Source organism: Schistocerca serialis, chromosome 1 (assembly GCF_023864345.2).
Source record: "Schistocerca serialis cubense isolate TAMUIC-IGC-003099 chromosome 1, iqSchSeri2.2, whole genome shotgun sequence".
Taxonomy (NCBI): domain Eukaryota; kingdom Metazoa; phylum Arthropoda; class Insecta; order Orthoptera; family Acrididae; genus Schistocerca; species Schistocerca serialis.
Window position 1 is genome coordinate 487,214,558 of NC_064638.1, and position 14,878 is coordinate 487,229,435.

General features: G+C 54.0%; 25 non-coding genes across 25 annotated transcripts; all 25 read right to left on the reverse strand.

Moving 5' to 3' along the window:
* Positions 1–232: 232 nt before the first annotated feature.
* Trnae-cuc (transfer RNA glutamic acid (anticodon CUC)) lies at positions 233–304 on the reverse strand. Its single transcript has one exon. It is a non-coding gene; the product is annotated as a tRNA-Glu (tRNA).
* A 445-nt stretch (positions 305–749) lies between these two features.
* Positions 750–831, reverse strand: Trnal-uag (transfer RNA leucine (anticodon UAG)). Its single transcript has one exon. It is a non-coding gene; the product is annotated as a tRNA-Leu (tRNA).
* A 736-nt stretch (positions 832–1,567) lies between these two features.
* On the reverse strand, positions 1,568–1,639 carry Trnah-gug (transfer RNA histidin (anticodon GUG)). The gene has a single exon. It is a non-coding gene; the product is annotated as a tRNA-His (tRNA).
* A 380-nt stretch (positions 1,640–2,019) lies between these two features.
* Positions 2,020–2,091, reverse strand: Trnae-cuc (transfer RNA glutamic acid (anticodon CUC)). Its single transcript has one exon. It is a non-coding gene; the product is annotated as a tRNA-Glu (tRNA).
* A 445-nt stretch (positions 2,092–2,536) lies between these two features.
* On the reverse strand, positions 2,537–2,618 carry Trnal-uag (transfer RNA leucine (anticodon UAG)). Its single transcript has one exon. It is a non-coding gene; the product is annotated as a tRNA-Leu (tRNA).
* A 735-nt stretch (positions 2,619–3,353) lies between these two features.
* On the reverse strand, positions 3,354–3,425 carry Trnah-gug (transfer RNA histidin (anticodon GUG)). Its single transcript has one exon. It is a non-coding gene; the product is annotated as a tRNA-His (tRNA).
* Positions 3,426–3,805: 380 nt separating this feature from the next.
* Trnae-cuc (transfer RNA glutamic acid (anticodon CUC)) lies at positions 3,806–3,877 on the reverse strand. The gene has a single exon. It is a non-coding gene; the product is annotated as a tRNA-Glu (tRNA).
* Positions 3,878–4,322: 445 nt separating this feature from the next.
* On the reverse strand, positions 4,323–4,404 carry Trnal-uag (transfer RNA leucine (anticodon UAG)). The gene has a single exon. It is a non-coding gene; the product is annotated as a tRNA-Leu (tRNA).
* Positions 4,405–5,139: 735 nt separating this feature from the next.
* Positions 5,140–5,211, reverse strand: Trnah-gug (transfer RNA histidin (anticodon GUG)). Its single transcript has one exon. It is a non-coding gene; the product is annotated as a tRNA-His (tRNA).
* Positions 5,212–5,591: 380 nt separating this feature from the next.
* Positions 5,592–5,663, reverse strand: Trnae-cuc (transfer RNA glutamic acid (anticodon CUC)). The gene has a single exon. It is a non-coding gene; the product is annotated as a tRNA-Glu (tRNA).
* A 445-nt stretch (positions 5,664–6,108) lies between these two features.
* On the reverse strand, positions 6,109–6,190 carry Trnal-uag (transfer RNA leucine (anticodon UAG)). Its single transcript has one exon. It is a non-coding gene; the product is annotated as a tRNA-Leu (tRNA).
* Positions 6,191–6,926: 736 nt separating this feature from the next.
* Positions 6,927–6,998, reverse strand: Trnah-gug (transfer RNA histidin (anticodon GUG)). The gene has a single exon. It is a non-coding gene; the product is annotated as a tRNA-His (tRNA).
* A 380-nt stretch (positions 6,999–7,378) lies between these two features.
* Positions 7,379–7,450, reverse strand: Trnae-cuc (transfer RNA glutamic acid (anticodon CUC)). Its single transcript has one exon. It is a non-coding gene; the product is annotated as a tRNA-Glu (tRNA).
* Positions 7,451–7,895: 445 nt separating this feature from the next.
* Positions 7,896–7,977, reverse strand: Trnal-uag (transfer RNA leucine (anticodon UAG)). The gene has a single exon. It is a non-coding gene; the product is annotated as a tRNA-Leu (tRNA).
* A 735-nt stretch (positions 7,978–8,712) lies between these two features.
* On the reverse strand, positions 8,713–8,784 carry Trnah-gug (transfer RNA histidin (anticodon GUG)). The gene has a single exon. It is a non-coding gene; the product is annotated as a tRNA-His (tRNA).
* Positions 8,785–9,164: 380 nt separating this feature from the next.
* Trnae-cuc (transfer RNA glutamic acid (anticodon CUC)) lies at positions 9,165–9,236 on the reverse strand. Its single transcript has one exon. It is a non-coding gene; the product is annotated as a tRNA-Glu (tRNA).
* A 445-nt stretch (positions 9,237–9,681) lies between these two features.
* Positions 9,682–9,763, reverse strand: Trnal-uag (transfer RNA leucine (anticodon UAG)). Its single transcript has one exon. It is a non-coding gene; the product is annotated as a tRNA-Leu (tRNA).
* Positions 9,764–10,498: 735 nt separating this feature from the next.
* Positions 10,499–10,570, reverse strand: Trnah-gug (transfer RNA histidin (anticodon GUG)). Its single transcript has one exon. It is a non-coding gene; the product is annotated as a tRNA-His (tRNA).
* A 380-nt stretch (positions 10,571–10,950) lies between these two features.
* Trnae-cuc (transfer RNA glutamic acid (anticodon CUC)) lies at positions 10,951–11,022 on the reverse strand. Its single transcript has one exon. It is a non-coding gene; the product is annotated as a tRNA-Glu (tRNA).
* Positions 11,023–11,467: 445 nt separating this feature from the next.
* On the reverse strand, positions 11,468–11,549 carry Trnal-uag (transfer RNA leucine (anticodon UAG)). Its single transcript has one exon. It is a non-coding gene; the product is annotated as a tRNA-Leu (tRNA).
* A 735-nt stretch (positions 11,550–12,284) lies between these two features.
* Trnah-gug (transfer RNA histidin (anticodon GUG)) lies at positions 12,285–12,356 on the reverse strand. Its single transcript has one exon. It is a non-coding gene; the product is annotated as a tRNA-His (tRNA).
* A 380-nt stretch (positions 12,357–12,736) lies between these two features.
* Positions 12,737–12,808, reverse strand: Trnae-cuc (transfer RNA glutamic acid (anticodon CUC)). The gene has a single exon. It is a non-coding gene; the product is annotated as a tRNA-Glu (tRNA).
* A 445-nt stretch (positions 12,809–13,253) lies between these two features.
* On the reverse strand, positions 13,254–13,335 carry Trnal-uag (transfer RNA leucine (anticodon UAG)). The gene has a single exon. It is a non-coding gene; the product is annotated as a tRNA-Leu (tRNA).
* A 735-nt stretch (positions 13,336–14,070) lies between these two features.
* On the reverse strand, positions 14,071–14,142 carry Trnah-gug (transfer RNA histidin (anticodon GUG)). Its single transcript has one exon. It is a non-coding gene; the product is annotated as a tRNA-His (tRNA).
* A 380-nt stretch (positions 14,143–14,522) lies between these two features.
* Positions 14,523–14,594, reverse strand: Trnae-cuc (transfer RNA glutamic acid (anticodon CUC)). The gene has a single exon. It is a non-coding gene; the product is annotated as a tRNA-Glu (tRNA).
* Between the last annotated feature and the right edge of the window lie 284 nt (positions 14,595–14,878).

A 14,878-nucleotide genomic window follows, 5' to 3' on the forward strand; every position in this document is an offset into this window, starting at 1 on the left:
GACACTAACTACAGTGGTTAGCTGCATTCACCTCCGTGGCAATGTCTTGCAGTCCCCCAAGCCTCTTGACTACAGGTATGTGGCTGGATAACAAGTGGATAGACGCTTCATCTCTCTCGCCGTCAGGTGTTGCCGTGAATCATACTTAACGTAGCTTTCTGCACGCGTCAGCGTAGCGTCAGTCGAGCAAAGTCGAGACAAGTCGCATAAGAGGAGCAACAAAAACGCGCAATTCCGGTACCGGGAATCGAACCCGGGCCTCCTGGGTGAGAGCCAGGTATCCTAGCCACTAGACCACACCGGATAACGACGGCAGTGCTCTTTCCAGCGAACGCAGCAGCCACGCACGGTTAACTGACGACAACTGTAAAAAATCCACTCTCTCGCGTTATAGAACGGCGTGCTCCGGACGCATTTCGTGGAGACGAACGCCAGCAATGATGAGAGCAAAAGGTGCCTACAAATGCTGTCGTTGCACCACGCACTGTTCTACGACCATTCACCAAGCAGACGCTCACGCCTTGTTGTGCTGCTTCCTTTGCGGGCAATGAGTGCATCTGCCTTCGACACAGGAGACATTACACGCTTGGCAGCTGTGGGATTGGAACCCACGCCTCCGAAGAGAATGGTGCCTGACACCAGCGCCTTAGACCGCTCGGCCACGCTACCTACACAACACGCGCGTCACAAGAGCTGCGTCCTACCCCACGAGAACACACCGCAACGGCACAAAAATGAGACGTAAAAAGTGGCAACGGTGGGATTCGAACCCACGCCTCCGAAGAGACTGGTGCCTAAAACCAGCGCCTTAGACCGCTCGGCCACGTTACCGTTGCAGCAGCAGCGGCAAAACGTTTCCTTTGTACTACAAAGATCACTTCGAAATGGAAGTATCTTGGCATGTATTTCCACTGCTCTCCCACTGGAAGCGTCCCTTTAGGCCATCCACAGCAAGAAAAAGCCGTGCCCGCCGCATGGTAGCGACGCCACTTGTCTGTAGCTGTCGCAGTTAAGGAGACAGCGTCAAGAGACGTTTTCGTGCCGTGACCAGGTTTCGAACCTGGGCTTTCCGTAACCACTAAATTATCGTAGCTGTAACTGTCAGGCGGAGCTAGAATGCTCCATGTGTCAAACATATGTGAGCTCAAGGAGGTTACACTTGAAGAAAAAGCGGCAGGTTAACGCGATCACAGCGAAACCCCCGACAGCTACAGGACTCGAAACCGCGCCAACAGAGAGACTGGTGCCTTAAACCAGCGCCTTAAAGCGCTCGGCCACGCTACATGCGCTGCTTGGTGCGCCAGTGTTCCTAGCATTTGTACAAACAGTGCACGCCACAGCTTCCTGTTCTGCTGGGACTGGCTGCTCATCCATCGCACTTCAAACAACTGCCCTTTTCGACTACAGAGAGCAGCGGACGTCTGCGCTCTGGGAGGCGACATTACGTGTTGGGGATGAAGTGGTAGTGCAAACTGCGGCCTGCGGAACACGAGTGAAAAAAATCAAGAGAGTACTGTCATTTCGAGTACTCGTCATTGCAACGGCAGCAAGGCAAAACTTTCAAAATTGCCGTGACCAGGATTCGAACCTGGGTTATTGCGGCCACAACGCAATGTCCTAACCACTAGACGATCACGGCCATGGCCACGGAGGCGCCCGCGAAGGCAGCTGGCTGGAATGCAAGTGGCGATACCCAGCAAAGCCTAGGCCAAGGTGTACGCCACAGCAGTGTCAGACACGGTCTCCATCACATGTATACGAGCAAATGAACGTGCCTGCGCTGTCAGGACACTAACTACAGTGGTTAGCTGCATTCACCTCCGTGGCAATGTCTTGCAGTCCCCCAAGCCTCTTGACTACAGGTATGTGGCTGGATAACAAGTGGATAGACGCTTCATCTCTCTCGCCGTCAGGTGTTGCCGTGAATCATACTTAACGTAGCTTTCTGCACGCGTCAGCGTAGCGTCAGTCGAGCAAAGTCGAGACAAGTCGCATAAGAGGAGCAACAAAAACGCGCAATTCCGGTACCGGGAATCGAACCCGGGCCTCCTGGGTGAGAGCCAGGTATCCTAGCCACTAGACCACACCGGATAACGACGGCAGTGCTCTTTCCAGCGAACGCAGCAGCCACGCACGGTTAACTGACGACAACTGTAAAAAATCCACTCTCTCGCGTTATAGAACGGCGTGCTCCGGACGCATTTCGTGGAGACGAACGCCAGCAATGATGAGAGCAAAAGGTGCCTACAAATGCTGTCGTTGCACCACGCACTGTTCTACGACCATTCACCAAGCAGACGCTCACGCCTTGTTGTGCTGCTTCCTTTGCGGGCAATGAGTGCATCTGCCTTCGACACAGGAGACATTACACGCTTGGCAGCTGTGGGATTGGAACCCACGCCTCCGAAGAGAATGGTGCCTGACACCAGCGCCTTAGACCGCTCGGCCACGCTACCTACACAACACGCGCGTCACAAGAGCTGCGTCCTACCCCACGAGAACACACCGCAACGGCACAAAAATGAGACGTAAAAAGTGGCAACGGTGGGATTCGAACCCACGCCTCCGAAGAGACTGGTGCCTAAAACCAGCGCCTTAGACCGCTCGGCCACGTTACCGTTGCAGCAGCAGCGGCAAAACGTTTCCTTTGTACTACAAAGATCACTTCGAAATGGAAGTATCTTGGCATGTATTTCCACTGCTCTCCCACTGGAAGCGTCCCTTTAGGCCATCCACAGCAAGAAAAAGCCGTGCCCGCCGCATGGTAGCGACGCCACTTGTCTGTAGCTGTCGCAGTTAAGGAGACAGCGTCAAGAGACGTTTTCGTGCCGTGACCAGGTTTCGAACCTGGGCTTTCCGTAACCACTAAATTATCGTAGCTGTAACTGTCAGGCGGAGCTAGAATGCTCCATGTGTCAAACATATGTGAGCTCAAGGAGGTTACACTTGAAGAAAAAGCGGCAGGTTAACGCGATCACAGCGAAACCCCCGACAGCTACAGGACTCGAAACCGCGCCAACAGAGAGACTGGTGCCTTAAACCAGCGCCTTAAAGCGCTCGGCCACGCTACATGCGCTGCTTGGTGCGCCAGTGTTCCTAGCATTTGTACAAACAGTGCACGCCACAGCTTCCTGTTCTGCTGGGACTGGCTGCTCATCCATCGCACTTCAAACAACTGCCCTTTTCGACTACAGAGAGCAGCGGACGTCTGCGCTCTGGGAGGCGACATTACGTGTTGGGGATGAAGTGGTAGTGCAAACTGCGGCCTGCGGAACACGAGTGAAAAAATCAAGAGAGTACTGTCATTTCGAGTACTCGTCATTGCAACGGCAGCAAGGCAAAACTTTCAAAATTGCCGTGACCAGAATTCGAACCTGGGTTATTGCGGCCACAACGCAATGTCCTAACCACTAGACGATCACGGCCATGGCCACGGAGGCGCCCGCGAAGGCAGCTGGCTGGAATGCAAGTGGCGATACCCAGCAAAGCCTAGGCCAAGGTGTACGCCACAGCAGTGTCAGACACGGTCTCCATCACATGTATACGAGCAAATGAACGTGCCTGCGCTGTCAGGACACTAACTACAGTGGTTAGCTGCATTCACCTCCGTGGCAATGTCTTGCAGTCCCCCAAGCCTCTTGACTACAGGTATGTGGCTGGATAACAAGTGGATAGACGCTTCATCTCTCTCGCCGTCAGGTGTTGCCGTGAATCATACTTAACGTAGCTTTCTGCACGCGTCAGCGTAGCGTCAGTCGAGCAAAGTCGAGACAAGTCGCATAAGAGGAGCAACAAAAACGCGCAATTCCGGTACCGGGAATCGAACCCGGGCCTCCTGGGTGAGAGCCAGGTATCCTAGCCACTAGACCACACCGGATAACGACGGCAGTGCTCTTTCCAGCGAACGCAGCAGCCACGCACGGTTAACTGACGACAACTGTAAAAAATCCACTCTCTCGCGTTATAGAACGGCGTGCTCCGGACGCATTTCGTGGAGACGAACGCCAGCAATGATGAGAGCAAAAGGTGCCTACAAATGCTGTCGTTGCACCACGCACTGTTCTACGACCATTCACCAAGCAGACGCTCACGCCTTGTTGTGCTGCTTCCTTTGCGGGCAATGAGTGCATCTGCCTTCGACACAGGAGACATTACACGCTTGGCAGCTGTGGGATTGGAACCCACGCCTCCGAAGAGAATGGTGCCTGACACCAGCGCCTTAGACCGCTCGGCCACGCTACCTACACAACACGCGCGTCACAAGAGCTGCGTCCTACCCCACGAGAACACACCGCAACGGCACAAAAATGAGACGTAAAAAGTGGCAACGGTGGGATTCGAACCCACGCCTCCGAAGAGACTGGTGCCTAAAACCAGCGCCTTAGACCGCTCGGCCACGTTACCGTTGCAGCAGCAGCGGCAAAACGTTTCCTTTGTACTACAAAGATCACTTCGAAATGGAAGTATCTTGGCATGTATTTCCACTGCTCTCCCACTGGAAGCGTCCCTTTAGGCCATCCACAGCAAGAAAAAGCCGTGCCCGCCGCATGGTAGCGACGCCACTTGTCTGTAGCTGTCGCAGTTAAGGAGACAGCGTCAAGAGACGTTTTCGTGCCGTGACCAGGTTTCGAACCTGGGCTTTCCGTAACCACTAAATTATCGTAGCTGTAACTGTCAGGCGGAGCTAGAATGCTCCATGTGTCAAACATATGTGAGCTCAAGGAGGTTACACTTGAAGAAAAAGCGGCAGGTTAACGCGATCACAGCGAAACCCCCGACAGCTACAGGACTCGAAACCGCGCCAACAGAGAGACTGGTGCCTTAAACCAGCGCCTTAAAGCGCTCGGCCACGCTACATGCGCTGCTTGGTGCGCCAGTGTTCCTAGCATTTGTACAAACAGTGCACGCCACAGCTTCCTGTTCTGCTGGGACTGGCTGCTCATCCATCGCACTTCAAACAACTGCCCTTTTCGACTACAGAGAGCAGCGGACGTCTGCGCTCTGGGAGGCGACATTACGTGTTGGGGATGAAGTGGTAGTGCAAACTGCGGCCTGCGGAACACGAGTGAAAAAATCAAGAGAGTACTGTCATTTCGAGTACTCGTCATTGCAACGGCAGCAAGGCAAAACTTTCAAAATTGCCGTGACCAGAATTCGAACCTGGGTTATTGCGGCCACAACGCAATGTCCTAACCACTAGACGATCACGGCCATGGCCACGGAGGCGCCCGCGAAGGCAGCTGGCTGGAATGCAAGTGGCGATACCCAGCAAAGCCTAGGCCAAGGTGTACGCCACAGCAGTGTCAGACACGGTCTCCATCACATGTATACGAGCAAATGAACGTGCCTGCGCTGTCAGGACACTAACTACAGTGGTTAGCTGCATTCACCTCCGTGGCAATGTCTTGCAGTCCCCCAAGCCTCTTGACTACAGGTATGTGGCTGGATAACAAGTGGATAGACGCTTCATCTCTCTCGCCGTCAGGTGTTGCCGTGAATCATACTTAACGTAGCTTTCTGCACGCGTCAGCGTAGCGTCAGTCGAGCAAAGTCGAGACAAGTCGCATAAGAGGAGCAACAAAAACGCGCAATTCCGGTACCGGGAATCGAACCCGAGCCTCCTGGGTGAGAGCCAGGTATCCTAGCCACTAGACCACACCGGATAACGACGGCAGTGCTCTTTCCAGCGAACGCAGCAGCCACGCGCGGTTAACTGACGACAACTGTAAAAAATCCACTCTCTCGCGTTATAGAACGGCGTGCTCCGGACGCATTTCGTGGAGACGAACGCCAGCAATGATGAGAGCAAAAGGTGCCTACAAATGCTGTCGTTGCACCACGCACTGTTCTACGACCATTCACCAAGCAGACGCTCACGCCTTGTTGTGCTGCTTCCTTTGCGGGCAATGAGTGCATCTGCCTTCGACACAGGAGACATTACACGCTTGGCAGCTGTGGGATTGGAACCCACGCCTCCGAAGAGAATGGTGCCTGACACCAGCGCCTTAGACCGCTCGGCCACGCTACCTACACAACACGCGCGTCACAAGAGCTGCGTCCTACCCCACGAGAACACACCGCAACGGCACAAAAATGAGACGTAAAAAGTGGCAACGGTGGAATTCGAACCCACGCTTCCGAAGAGACTGGTGCCTAAAACCAGCGCCTTAGACCGCTCGGCCACGTTACCGTTGCAGCAGCAGCGGCAAAACGTTTCCTTTGTACTACAAAGATCACTTCGAAATGGAAGTATCTTGGCATGTATTTCCACTGCTCTCCCACTGGAAGCGTCCCTTTAGGCCATCCACAGCAAGAAAAAGCCGTGCCCGCCGCATGGTAGCGACGCCACTTGTCTGTAGCTGTCGCAGTTAAGGAGACAGCGTCAAGAGACGTTTTCGTGCCGTGACCAGGTTTCGAACCTGGGCTTTCCGTAACCACTAAATTATCGTAGCTGTAACTGTCAGGCGGAGCTAGAATGCTCCATGTGTCAAACATATGTGAGCTCAAGGAGGTTACACTTGAAGAAAAAGCGGCAGGTTAACGCGATCACAGCGAAACCCCCGACAGCTACAGGACTCGAAACCGCGCCAACAGAGAGACTGGTGCCTTAAACCAGCGCCTTAAAGCGCTCGGCCACGCTACATGCGCTGCTTGGTGCGCCAGTGTTCCTAGCATTTGTACAAACAGTGCACGCCACAGCTTCCTGTTCTGCTGGGACTGGCTGCTCATCCATCGCACTTCAAACAACTGCCCTTTTCGACTACAGAGAGCAGCGGACGTCTGCGCTCTGGGAGGCGACATTACGTGTTGGGGATGAAGTGGTAGTGCAAACTGCGGCCTGCGGAACACGAGTGAAAAAAATCAAGAGAGTACTGTCATTTCGAGTACTCGTCATTGCAACGGCAGCAAGGCAAAACTTTCAAAATTGCCGTGACCAGAATTCGAACCTGGGTTATTGCGGCCACAACGCAATGTCCTAACCACTAGACGATCACGGCCATGGCCACGGAGGCGCCCGCGAAGGCAGCTGGCTGGAATGCAAGTGGCGATACCCAGCAAAGCCTAGGCCAAGGTGTACGCCACAGCAGTGTCAGACACGGTCTCCATCACATGTATACGAGCAAATGAACGTGCCTGCGCTGTCAGGACACTAACTACAGTGGTTAGCTGCATTCACCTCCGTGGCAATGTCTTGCAGTCCCCCAAGCCTCTTGACTACAGGTATGTGGCTGGATAACAAGTGGATAGACGCTTCATCTCTCTCGCCGTCAGGTGTTGCCGTGAATCATACTTAACGTAGCTTTCTGCACGCGTCAGCGTAGCGTCAGTCGAGCAAAGACGAGACAAGTCGCATAAGAGGAGCAACAAAAACGCGCAATTCCGGTACCGGGAATCGAACCCGGGCCTCCTGGGTGAGAGCCAGGTATCCTAGCCACTAGACCACACCGGATAACGACGGCAGTGCTCTTTCCAGCGAACGCAGCAGCCACGCGCGGTTAACTGACGACAACTGTAAAAAATCCACTCTCTCGCGTTATAGAACGGCGTGCTCCGGACGCATTTCGTGGAGACGAACGCCAGCAATGATGAGAGCAAAAGGTGCCTACAAATGCTGTCGTTGCACCACGCACTGTTCTACGACCATTCACCAAGCAGACGCTCACGCCTTGTTGTGCTGCTTCCTTTGCGGGCAATGAGTGCATCTGCCTTCGACACAGGAGACATTACACGCTTGGCAGCTGTGGGATTGGAACCCACGCCTCCGAAGAGAATGGTGCCTGACACCAGCGCCTTAGACCGCTCGGCCACGCTACCTACACAACACGCGCGTCACAAGAGCTGCGTCCTACCCCACGAGAACACACCGCAACGGCACAAAAATGAGACGTAAAAAGTGGCAACGGTGGAATTCGAACCCACGCTTCCGAAGAGACTGGTGCCTAAAACCAGCGCCTTAGACCGCTCGGCCACGTTACCGTTGCAGCAGCAGCGGCAAAACGTTTCCTTTGTACTACAAAGATCACTTCGAAATGGAAGTATCTTGGCATGTATTTCCACTGCTCTCCCACTGGAAGCGTCCCTTTAGGCCATCCACAGCAAGAAAAAGCCGTGCCCGCCGCATGGTAGCGACGCCACTTGTCTGTAGCTGTCGCAGTTAAGGAGACAGCGTCAAGAGACGTTTTCGTGCCGTGACCAGGTTTCGAACCTGGGCTTTCCGTAACCACTAAATTATCGTAGCTGTAACTGTCAGGCGGAGCTAGAATGCTCCATGTGTCAAACATATGTGAGCTCAAGGAGGTTACACTTGAAGAAAAAGCGGCAGGTTAACGCGATCACAGCGAAACCCCCGACAGCTACAGGACTCGAAACCGCGCCAACAGAGAGACTGGTGCCTTAAACCAGCGCCTTAAAGCGCTCGGCCACGCTACATGCGCTGCTTGGTGCGCCAGTGTTCCTAGCATTTGTACAAACAGTGCACGCCACAGCTTCCTGTTCTGCTGGGACTGGCTGCTCATCCATCGCACTTCAAACAACTGCCCTTTTCGACTACAGAGAGCAGCGGACGTCTGCGCTCTGGGAGGCGACATTACGTGTTGGGGATGAAGTGGTAGTGCAAACTGCGGCCTGCGGAACACGAGTGAAAAAATCAAGAGAGTACTGTCATTTCGAGTACTCGTCATTGCAACGGCAGCAAGGCAAAACTTTCAAAATTGCCGTGACCAGAATTCGAACCTGGGTTATTGCGGCCACAACGCAATGTCCTAACCACTAGACGATCACGGCCATGGCCACGGAGGCGCCCGCGAAGGCAGCTGGCTGGAATGCAAGTGGCGATACCCAGCAAAGCCTAGGCCAAGGTGTACGCCACAGCAGTGTCAGACACGGTCTCCATCACATGTATACGAGCAAATGAACGTGCCTGCGCTGTCAGGACACTAACTACAGTGGTTAGCTGCATTCACCTCCGTGGCAATGTCTTGCAGTCCCCCAAGCCTCTTGACTACAGGTATGTGGCTGGATAACAAGTGGATAGACGCTTCATCTCTCTCGCCGTCAGGTGTTGCCGTGAATCATACTTAACGTAGCTTTCTGCACGCGTCAGCGTAGCGTCAGTCGAGCAAAGTCGAGACAAGTCGCATAAGAGGAGCAACAAAAACGCGCAATTCCGGTACCGGGAATCGAACCCGGGCCTCCTGGGTGAGAGCCAGGTATCCTAGCCACTAGACCACACCGGATAACGACGGCAGTGCTCTTTCCAGCGAACGCAGCAGCCACGCACGGTTAACTGACGACAACTGTAAAAAATCCACTCTCTCGCGTTATAGAACGGCGTGCTCCGGACGCATTTCGTGGAGACGAACGCCAGCAATGATGAGAGCAAAAGGTGCCTACAAATGCTGTCGTTGCACCACGCACTGTTCTACGACCATTCACCAAGCAGACGCTCACGCCTTGTTGTGCTGCTTCCTTTGCGGGCAATGAGTGCATCTGCCTTCGACACAGGAGACATTACACGCTTGGCAGCTGTGGGATTGGAACCCACGCCTCCGAAGAGAATGGTGCCTGACACCAGCGCCTTAGACCGCTCGGCCACGCTACCTACACAACACGCGCGTCACAAGAGCTGCGTCCTACCCCACGAGAACACACCGCAACGGCACAAAAATGAGACGTAAAAAGTGGCAACGGTGGGATTCGAACCCACGCCTCCGAAGAGACTGGTGCCTAAAACCAGCGCCTTAGACCGCTCGGCCACGTTACCGTTGCAGCAGCAGCGGCAAAACGTTTCCTTTGTACTACAAAGATCACTTCGAAATGGAAGTATCTTGGCATGTATTTCCACTGCTCTCCCACTGGAAGCGTCCCTTTAGGCCATCCACAGCAAGAAAAAGCCGTGCCCGCCGCATGGTAGCGACGCCACTTGTCTGTAGCTGTCGCAGTTAAGGAGACAGCGTCAAGAGACGTTTTCGTGCCGTGACCAGGTTTCGAACCTGGGCTTTCCGTAACCACTAAATTATCGTAGCTGTAACTGTCAGGCGGAGCTAGAATGCTCCATGTGTCAAACATATGTGAGCTCAAGGAGGTTACACTTGAAGAAAAAGCGGCAGGTTAACGCGATCACAGCGAAACCCCCGACAGCTACAGGACTCGAAACCGCGCCAACAGAGAGACTGGTGCCTTAAACCAGCGCCTTAAAGCGCTCGGCCACGCTACATGCGCTGCTTGGTGCGCCAGTGTTCCTAGCATTTGTACAAACAGTGCACGCCACAGCTTCCTGTTCTGCTGGGACTGGCTGCTCATCCATCGCACTTCAAACAACTGCCCTTTTCGACTACAGAGAGCAGCGGACGTCTGCGCTCTGGGAGGCGACATTACGTGTTGGGGATGAAGTGGTAGTGCAAACTGCGGCCTGCGGAACACGAGTGAAAAAATCAAGAGAGTACTGTCATTTCGAGTACTCGTCATTGCAACGGCAGCAAGGCAAAACTTTCAAAATTGCCGTGACCAGAATTCGAACCTGGGTTATTGCGGCCACAACGCAATGTCCTAACCACTAGACGATCACGGCCATGGCCACGGAGGCGCCCGCGAAGGCAGCTGGCTGGAATGCAAGTGGCGATACCCAGCAAAGCCTAGGCCAAGGTGTACGCCACAGCAGTGTCAGACACGGTCTCCATCACATGTATACGAGCAAATGAACGTGCCTGCGCTGTCAGGACACTAACTACAGTGGTTAGCTGCATTCACCTCCGTGGCAATGTCTTGCAGTCCCCCAAGCCTCTTGACTACAGGTATGTGGCTGGATAACAAGTGGATAGACGCTTCATCTCTCTCGCCGTCAGGTGTTGCCGTGAATCATACTTAACGTAGCTTTCTGCACGCGTCAGCGTAGCGTCAGTCGAGCAAAGTCGAGACAAGTCGCATAAGAGGAGCAACAAAAACGCGCAATTCCGGTACCGGGAATCGAACCCGGGCCTCCTGGGTGAGAGCCAGGTATCCTAGCCACTAGACCACACCGGATAACGACGGCAGTGCTCTTTCCAGCGAACGCAGCAGCCACGCACGGTTAACTGACGACAACTGTAAAAAATCCACTCTCTCGCGTTATAGAACGGCGTGCTCCGGACGCATTTCGTGGAGACGAACGCCAGCAATGATGAGAGCAAAAGGTGCCTACAAATGCTGTCGTTGCACCACGCACTGTTCTACGACCATTCACCAAGCAGACGCTCACGCCTTGTTGTGCTGCTTCCTTTGCGGGCAATGAGTGCATCTGCCTTCGACACAGGAGACATTACACGCTTGGCAGCTGTGGGATTGGAACCCACGCCTCCGAAGAGAATGGTGCCTGACACCAGCGCCTTAGACCGCTCGGCCACGCTACCTACACAACACGCGCGTCACAAGAGCTGCGTCCTACCCCACGAGAACACACCGCAACGGCACAAAAATGAGACGTAAAAAGTGGCAACGGTGGGATTCGAACCCACGCCTCCGAAGAGACTGGTGCCTAAAACCAGCGCCTTAGACCGCTCGGCCACGTTACCGTTGCAGCAGCAGCGGCAAAACGTTTCCTTTGTACTACAAAGATCACTTCGAAATGGAAGTATCTTGGCATGTATTTCCACTGCTCTCCCACTGGAAGCGTCCCTTTAGGCCATCCACAGCAAGAAAAAGCCGTGCCCGCCGCATGGTAGCGACGCCACTTGTCTGTAGCTGTCGCAGTTAAGGAGACAGCGTCAAGAGACGTTTTCGTGCCGTGACCAGGTTTCGAACCTGGGCTTTCCGTAACCACTAAATTATCGTAGCTGTAACTGTCAGGCGGAGCTAGAATGCTCCATGTGTCAAACATATGTGAGCTCAAGGAGGTTACACTTGAAGAAAAAGCGGCAGGTTAACGCGATCACAGCGAAACCCCCGACAGCTACAGGACTCGAAACCGCGCCAACAGAGAGACTGGTGCCTTAAACCAGCGCCTTAAAGCGCTCGGCCACGCTACATGCGCTGCTTGGTGCGCCAGTGTTCCTAGCATTTGTACAAACAGTGCACGCCACAGCTTCCTGTTCTGCTGGGACTGGCTGCTCATCCATCGCACTTCAAACAACTGCCCTTTTCGACTACAGAGAGCAGCGGACGTCTGCGCTCTGGGAGGCGACATTACGTGTTGGGGATGAAGTGGTAGTGCAAACTGCGGCCTGCGGAACACGAGTGAAAAAATCAAGAGAGTACTGTCATTTCGAGTACTCGTCATTGCAACGGCAGCAAGGCAAAACTTTCAAAATTGCCGTGACCAGAATTCGAACCTGGGTTATTGCGGCCACAACGCAATGTCCTAACCACTAGACGATCACGGCCATGGCCACGGAGGCGCCCGCGAAGGCAGCTGGCTGGAATGCAAGTGGCGATACCCAGCAAAGCCTAGGCCAAGGTGTACGCCACAGCAGTGTCAGACACGGTCTCCATCACATGTATACGAGCAAATGAACGTGCCTGCGCTGTCAGGACACTAACTACAGTGGTTAGCTGCATTCACCTCCGTGGCAATGTCTTGCAGTCCCCCAAGCCTCTTGACTACAGGTATGTGGCTGGATAACAAGTGGATAGACGCTTCATCTCTCTCGCCGTCAGGTGTTGCCGTGAATCATACTTAACGTAGCTTTCTGCACGCGTCAGCGTAGCGTCAGTCGAGCAAAGTCGAGACAAGTCGCATAAGAGGAGCAACAAAAACGCGCAATTCCGGTACCGGGAATCGAACCCGGGCCTCCTGGGTGAGAGCCAGGTATCCTAGCCACTAGACCACACCGGATAACGACGGCAGTGCTCTTTCCAGCGAACGCAGCAGCCACGCACGGTTAACTGACGACAACTGTAAAAAATCCACTCTCTCGCGTTATAGAACGGCGTGCTCCGGACGCATTTCGTGGAGACGAACGCCAGCAATGATGAGAGCAAAAGGTGCCTACAAATGCTGTCGTTGCACCACGCACTGTTCTACGACCATTCACCAAGCAGACGCTCACGCCTTGTTGTGCTGCTTCCTTTGCGGGCAATGAGTGCATCTGCCTTCGACACAGGAGACATTACACGCTTGGCAGCTGTGGGATTGGAACCCACGCCTCCGAAGAGAATGGTGCCTGACACCAGCGCCTTAGACCGCTCGGCCACGCTACCTACACAACACGCGCGTCACAAGAGCTGCGTCCTACCCCACGAGAACACACCGCAACGGCACAAAAATGAGACGTAAAAAGTGGCAACGGTGGGATTCGAACCCACGCCTCCGAAGAGACTGGTGCCTAAAACCAGCGCCTTAGACCGCTCGGCCACGTTACCGTTGCAGCAGCAGCGGCAAAACGTTTCCTTTGTACTACAAAGATCACTTCGAAATGGAAGTATCTTGGCATGTATTTCCACTGCTCTCCCACTGGAAGCGTCCCTTTAGGCCATCCACAGCAAGAAAAAGCCGTGCCCGCCGCATGGTAGCGACGCCACTTGTCTGTAGCTGTCGCAGTTAAGGAGACAGCGTCAAGAGACGTTTTCGTGCCGTGACCAGGTTTCGAACCTGGGCTTTCCGTAACCACTAAATTATCGTAGCTGTAACTGTCAGGCGGAGCTAGAATGCTCCATGTGTCAAACATATGTGAGCTCAAGGAGGTTACACTTGAAGAAAAAGCGGCAGGTTAACGCGATCACAGCGAAACCCCCGACAGCTACAGGACTCGAAACCGCGCCAACAGAGAGACTGGTGCCTTAAACCAGCGCCTTAAAGCGCTCGGCCACGCTACATGCGCTGCTTGGTGCGCCAGTGTTCCTAGCATTTGTACAAACAGTGCACGCCACAGCTTCCTGTTCTGCTGGGACTGGCTGCTCATCCATCGCACTTCAAACAACTGCCCTTTTCGACTGCAGAGAGCAGCGGACGTCTGCGCTCTGGGAGGCGACATTACGTGTTGGGGATGAAGTGGTAGTGCAAACTGCGGCCTGCGGAACACGAGTGAAAAAATCAAGAGAGTACTGTCATTTCGAGTACTCGTCATTGCAACGGCAGCAAGGCAAAACTTTCAAAATTGCCGTGACCAGAATTCGAACCTGGGTTATTGCGGCCACAACGCAATGTCCTAACCACTAGACGATCACGGCCATGGCCACGGAGGCGCCCGCGAAGGCAGCTGGCTGGAATGCAAGTGGCGATACCCAGCAAAGCCTAGGCCAAGGTGTACGCCACAGCAGTGTCAGACACGGTCTCCATCACATGTATACGAGCAAATGAACGTGCCTGCGCTGTCAGGACACTAACTACAGTGGTTAGCTGCATTCACCTCCGTGGCAATGTCTTGCAGTCCCCCAAGCCTCTTGACTACAGGTATGTGGCTGGATAACAAGTGGATAGACGCTTCATCTCTCTCGCCGTCAGGTGTTGCCGTGAATCATACTTAACGTAGCTTTCTGCACGCGTCAGCGTAGCGTCAGTCGAGCAAAGTCGAGACAAGTCGCATAAGAGGAGCAACAAAAACGCGCAATTCCGGTACCGGGAATCGAACCCGGGCCTCCTGGGTGAGAGCCAGGTATCCTAGCCACTAGACCACACCGGATAACGACGGCAGTGCTCTTTCCAGCGAACGCAGCAGCCACGCACGGTTAACTGACGACAACTGTAAAAAATCCACTCTCTCGCGTTATAGAACGGCGTGCTCCGGACGCATTTCGTGGAGACGAACGCCAGCAATGATGAGAGCAAAAGGTGCCTACAAATGCTGTCGTTGCACCACGCACTGTTCTACGACCATTCACCAAGCAGACGCTCACGCCTTGTTGTGCTGCTTCCTTTGCGGGCAATGAGTGCATCTGCCTTCGACACAGGAGACATTACACGCTT